Raw genomic sequence first — 6456 nt, forward strand, 5'->3', positions numbered from 1 at the left:
AAAAAAAAAAAAAAAAAAAAAAGTGAGTCTTATCATGTCCCTCTCCTACCCCAAATCCTTCATGGCTCCCCATGGCCAACTAGGCCTTGTCTCAGCCATCCCTGTGGCCTCTCTGACCTCATCCCCTAGTCCACCCCTCAGAGTGTTGCCCCACTTTGACTTCCTTGCTGTTAACCCCAACAGGCCAGGCACTCTCACCTGGGAGTCTTCATATGGGCTGTTCCCTTGGCCAGGGATATTCTTCAGGCACCCAGAGGGCTCCCTCACCACTCCCTTCACATCTGGCCCCCAATGCCACCTTCTCTGAGCAGCATGCCGGTCACACCATTTCCAGCTCCCACCTCCCCACTCCTGCCCCGGCACACTCTGCTCGCATCTCTGCTGTAGTCTTTACTAGCACTCCTCACCATCTGTGTTAGTTTCCTATTGTTCCTGTAACAAATGCCACAAACGGTGGCTTAAAACAACACAGTTTATTATCTCACAGTTCTGGAATCAGACGTCTAAAACAGGGCCACAAGGCTGTGTTCCTTTTATTTTATTTATTCATTTATTTATTTGAGATGGAGTCTCTGTCGCCCAGGCTGGAGTGCAGTGGCATGATCTCGGCCCACTGCAGCCTCTGCCTCCTGGGTTCAAGCAATTCTCCTGCCTCAGCCTCCAGAGTAGCTGGGATTACAGGCATGCACCATCATACCTGGCTAATTTTTGTATTTTTAGTATAGATGGTGGTTTCATCATGTTGGCCAGGCTGGTCTCGAACTCCTGACTGCAGGTGGTCCACCCGCCTTGGCCTCCCAAAGTGCTGGGATTACAGGCATGAGCCATGGCCTTCTAATTTATTCTTATTTTTTAGTGACAGGGTCTTGCTCTGTCACCCAGATTGGAATGCAGTGGCGTGATCTTAGCTCACTGCAGCCTCGGACCCCTGGGCTCAAGTGGTCCTCCTGCCTCAGCCTCCTGAGTAGCTGGAACTACAGGCATGTATCACCATGCTTGGCTAAGTTTTGTTTGTCTGTTTTTGTTTAAGAGATGGTATCTCACTACGTTGCCTGGGCTGGTCTCAAACTCCTGGCCTCAAACAACCCTCCTGCCTCGGCTTGCCAAAGTGTTGGGATTACAGGTGTGAGCCACTGTACTCAGCCGGCTATGTTCCTTCTGGAGGCTCTAAGGGAGAATCTGTTTCTCCCCTAGCTGCCTTTTCCAGCTTCTAGAGGCCACCTGCATTCCTGGGCTCATGGTTTCTTCCTCTGTCTTCAGAACCAGCAGCTTAGCATCTTTTCTCTCTGATTTCCAGCCTCTCTTTTTAGAGATAGGGTCTAAAGCCAAGGTAGCTCACACTGTAATCCCAGCATTTTGGGAGGCTGAGGCAGGAGGATCACTGGAGCCCAGGGGTTGGAGGCTGCAGTGAGCTGTGATTGTGCCACTGCACTCCAGCCTGTGTGACAGAGTGAGACCCTGTCTTGAATAAATAGATGGATGGAGAGATAGAGGGATAGCAATGAAGTCTTGCTTTGTTACCCAGACTGAACTCGAACTCCTGGCCTCGAACAATCCAACTCCTGCCTCAACTTCCTGAGTAACTGGGATTACAGACATGCGCCACCACACCCAGCTTCTGCCTCCTCCTTATAAGGACTCTTGCAATTATCTTGGGCCCACTCAGAGAATCCAGGACAATCTGATGTCAAGATCCTCTGCACAATCCCTTTTGCTACATAAGGTAATGTATTGACATAATTAACAGGGATTGAGAAGTGAACATCTTTGGGGGTTCCACTACTCGGCCTGTAACACCTGCTGATAAACTACAGTATACTTCTTTGTTTATCATCTACCATCTTAAAAAAAAAAAAAAAAAAAAGGGCTCGCACTATGTTGCCCAGGCTTGTCTCAAAATCTTGGGCGCAACCAATCCTCCCACCTCAGCCTCCCAAAGTGCTGGAATTACAGGTATGAGCCACCGCTCCTGGCCCCATCTCTGTTCTCGAGGGCAGGTTGATTTGTATGAGGGATGATTTGTATCTGTATTCACCGTGCTTAGGACAATGCATAGCTAATAGCAAGTGCTCAATAAATATCTATTTTTGAATGAACATCTGGCTTTTTAGCTGTGGCTGTGTCTGCCCGCTCTTGGTATATGTGCCAACCAGCAACACTGCTGGTCTTTGAAAGCACTTGCTCCCTATGTGATGGGCAGTATCAACAATGCCTGGGGTGGTTTGGAGGAGGGTGCTAGGCAGCCCCTCAACGCGGGCAGGCTGAAATGGGAGCTCCACTCCTCTTCCATCAGACATTTCTCATAGGCTGCTTCAGTGCAATTCCATTGAATTCCTCCGTGGTTACTGAGCCCTGACGTGACAGGCGTGGTCCCACCCTGCCACTCCAGGAGATGTCTAGAAAGAGCGTCATCGCCCTCAGATTTGAACCAGAGATTTATCTTTAGTCTGGAAAATGGTATTTGTTACCATAGCAACCAGACTTCTAAAAAAAATGGATGTCAAGTAACATGCGGATCCCAGTGCTCATGGCAACCGCCATTCTGCATATTTTGGGGAGAAAATGTGCCTCGCCTTTCTCCTGCCTGTGAGGTGGGCAGTGGGGAGGTGAGGTTAACAGCAGGTTTCCTTCTAGAATTGATGAGACACTGAGGTTTTCGGTTAGTGGAGTTAGAGCCTGGACCCCTCTCCGACTCCCACTGTGAAAGCAGCTCTCTTCTACAAAGTCACATAATCAATGCCTTTCCCCAATTATTTGGAAGGAGGTCTCTCTTCTGCTCTTGCCTTCTTTGATGCTGCTCAAATCCCTGGAGACATTCTTGGATTCTACAAGGAACACACATGATAACAGATACACACACACACACACACACACCCCCCCACCCTGTGCACTGAGAATCTGACAGGTGCAGGCATCACCATTCATCCATTCTCCTATATATTTGCTCGTTGATTCATTCGTGCCTTCTCTTAGTAAATATTCATTAAGTGCCTACTACGTTTCTAGCTCTGTGCTGGAGACTTGGAAGCAAACAGGGCATGATTAAGGATGTGATTCTCACTCTCCAGCCCCATATTACAGAATAGATAATAACACATTCATTACTCAACAGCTTCACTGAAAGAGGCGTGCACGGGAAGGAAGGGAGTGATTAACTGTAGCAGAGATGTGGGTGGTGGGTGGAAATCAAAGAATTTAGCCTTGTTTTAGGTTCTCTTACAGAAAAGATTGGTCAAACTGTATTCCTTCCAGGAAGATTTAAGAAAAGTCCTCTAACAAGTTTCTCGGAGGCATCTTTGATTACCCCATCGCTTCAATTGAAGATGCAGATTCTCTCCATTATAACGTTTCTGAAATCAGAATGTTTCTCGTGACTGATGTGTATATTTAATGAAGTGTTTCTTTTCCTATCCCCAATTAAATTAGTGGTGTGTCTTACAGTCAATGGTGTCCTAGAATCAAGGATATTTGAGATTTCCCATTTTTACTCCCAATATTCATTAGTAACTAAGCCTGAGTCCTCAGAGAATCTTCTTGGCCTTGGACTTCTGCTCACATTTCCTCCCTGAAGAAGTGTAGCTTTCCCCATTAAAGACAGTGTATGGTTTCAGCTAGAAGGCTTTTGAGAGACTTCTGTGCATTTGTTGGCAGTTGAGTTAGTATTGAGGAGCATGCATTCTGCAGCCAGATTGCCTTGGTGAATTTCCAGGAGCCATCCCTTTCTAATTTGTGGCCCTCTCTGAGCCTCAGCATCCTCATCTATAAGATCGTAAGATTACTTACCTTTAGTGTTAATTATTCTTCAATTAATCAATTCAACACATATGTACTGAGTGTCTACCGTGTTCAAGAACTATGGAAAAGTGGAAATGTGAAAGTGGACAAACCGCACAAAATTCCTGCCCTTGTGAGCTTACATTCTATTGGAGGAGACCAATGGTAAACGTACAAATTACTCAAATGTAATACATTAGCTGGTAATAAGTGCTCTGGAGAAAAATGAAAGCAGGGAAGGGGGTAGGGACAGCCAGTGCAAGGGAGTTACGAATAGCAGTTAGGATTAGGTTTGGTTGGGAGTAACAAAAAAACCAAACAACAGTGGCTCAAAAAAGACAAAGGTTCACTTTGCTATAATAAATATGAGAAGTCCAGGGTGGCTTTACAGCCACTGGGGACCCAAGTGTCTTTTATCTTCTTGCTTTGTCATCCTCAATACCTAGCTACTACCTCGTGGTCAAAGATGGATACTGGAGCTCCAACTATCTTGACTACATTCCAGTCAACAGAGAGAAAGAAAGAATGTGCCTCTTTCCCTTTAAGAACATTCTCTAGAAGGCCGGGCATGGTGGCTCACGCCTGTAATCCCAGTACTTTGGGAGGCTGAGGCAAGTGGATCACCTGAGTCAGAAGTTTGAGACCAGCCTGACCAACATGGAGAAACCCCATCTCTACTAAAAGTACAAAATTAGCTGGGCGCGGTTGCGCATGGCTGCAATCCCAGCTACTTGGGAGGCTGAGGCGGGAGAATCATTTGAACCCGGGAGGTGGAGGTTGCAGTAAGCTGAGATTGTGCCATTGCACTCCAGCCTGGGTAACAAGAGCAAAACTCCGTCTCAAAAACCAAACCAAACCAAAACAAAACAAAACACATTCCCTAGAAGTTTGATGTGACACTTTCCTTTCTTTTCCCTTGGCCAGAACTTAGTCACGCGGTTATACCTCTGCAAGGAGGGCTGAGAAATGCAGTTTTTAAGTGCCCGGCCAAAGAGTAGAGATTTTTTTTTTTTTTTTTTAAACCAGGTAACAATGGATAGAACAAATATGGGGCAAAATTAGCTGTCTCTGCACAGGTTATCACAAAGATTTGATCAGATGATGCATGCAAAGGATTTAGCACAGAATAAGCATTCGATAAATATTATAAATATTGTCTTTTGACACAACGTTTTCTCAATGTACGTGTTCTTGGTAAACAGTGAGCAGATGAGGAAAATGGAGGCTCAAGGGTCTTAGGGACCAACCTGTGGCCACTTGAAAGGTGGCAGATCCTGTCCTATGGGCATCGAGATCCTAGAAACCATCCCCCAGCGGGCACTGTGGCTGGTGGAGCATTGAGGCTGTGCTCCTCAAGTGCTGCCTGCTGATTTCTGGGCCTGGGACAACCTCTCCAGCAGGTGGGCTTGTTATCTCTCTTCCAGGATCACCCATGGTTTGTTGGCTTTTCAGAGAGCAGTTTCTCTTACTCTGACATGCCTCTGCCCGGAACAATCCTTGCTGCTTACAGAATAGAATCCAAACTTTACCATTCCTGGCACTGAATAGGCATTTAATGCAAATGTATTAAAATCATGAACTCAAGGGCCTCTATGAGCTGGCTCTAATTTCTCCTTTCTAATTTATCTCTTTCCCCATTGCCTCTTCCTGCCCCTGAGTGGAATCTATTCTGTCATTCAATAGCTGCATTTTTTTTTCTTTTCTTTTCTTTTTTTATTCGAGACAGAGTCTCACTTTGTCGCCCAGGCTGGAGTGCAGTGGCGGGATTTTGGCTCACTGCAATCTCCGCCTCCCCGGTTCAAGTGATCCTCTTGTCTCAGCTTCCTAAGTAGCTGGGATTACAGGCATGTACCACCACGCCTGGCTAATTTTTGTATTTTTAGTAGAGACGTGGTTTCTCCATGTTGGTAAGGCTGGTCTTGAACTCCTGACGTCAGATGATCAGCCCACCTCAGCCTCCCAAAGTACTGGGATTACAGGCGTGAGCCACTGCGCCCGGCCGCTTTTTTTTTTTTTTTTCTTATTTTTATTACTGGAACAAATATAGTTGCATTTTAAAAGAAACCTCAGATTATCAAACTGTGTGATTTAAAAATAATTGTTTCAATAGGAAGATAAAAATAAAGGCTAGAGTATTTCAGACTTGAAATACTAACAGTTGTCTTGGTCTGCCCATCAGACCCTCCTGTCTTCTGGTCTCAGCCTCCAGCCCCTAGACCACAGGGGTGAGTTCTGTCCAACACTGGGCAAATATATTATCACCACAGTGATTGGTCCAGGCATGCACATTGGCCCAAGATAGCCAATGGGAAGTCTTTCTCTTAGTCCTCTGCCTCCCCCTAGTTCTGCTTGCAAGATAAAGAGCTTAGCCTGGTGCTGTATATGACTATGAACTAATTGTAAGGAGAAAGACTAATGGTGGTAGGAGAGACTGAAGCAAACTGGCAGAGAAAAGCAGAGGAGAGAATGAGGAGGGAGACAGGAGGAGGCAGCGGGAGAGAAGAGTAAATAAATATGGGTGCATTTGAACCCTGGGTCCATGTGTACTCGGGGCCAGCTTCATCAATGTGTCTTTTCTTTTCCTCTTCTTCTTCTTTTTTTTTTTTTTTTTTTTGAGACGGAGTCTCGCTCTGTCGCTCAGGCTGGAGTGCAGTGGCCGGATCTCAGCTCACTGCAAGCTCC

At 46.1% G+C, this 6456-nt stretch overlaps 1 pseudogene; it reads right to left on the reverse strand.

Annotated features, from left to right (window-relative positions):
* Positions 1 to 6456, reverse strand: part of LOC105532249 — a 27113-nt pseudogene that overhangs the window by 19120 nt on the left and 1537 nt on the right.

The sequence above is a fragment of the Mandrillus leucophaeus genome, unplaced genomic scaffold (assembly GCF_000951045.1).
Source record: "Mandrillus leucophaeus isolate KB7577 unplaced genomic scaffold, Mleu.le_1.0 Scaffold944, whole genome shotgun sequence".
Taxonomy (NCBI): Eukaryota; Metazoa; Chordata; class Mammalia; order Primates; family Cercopithecidae; genus Mandrillus; species Mandrillus leucophaeus.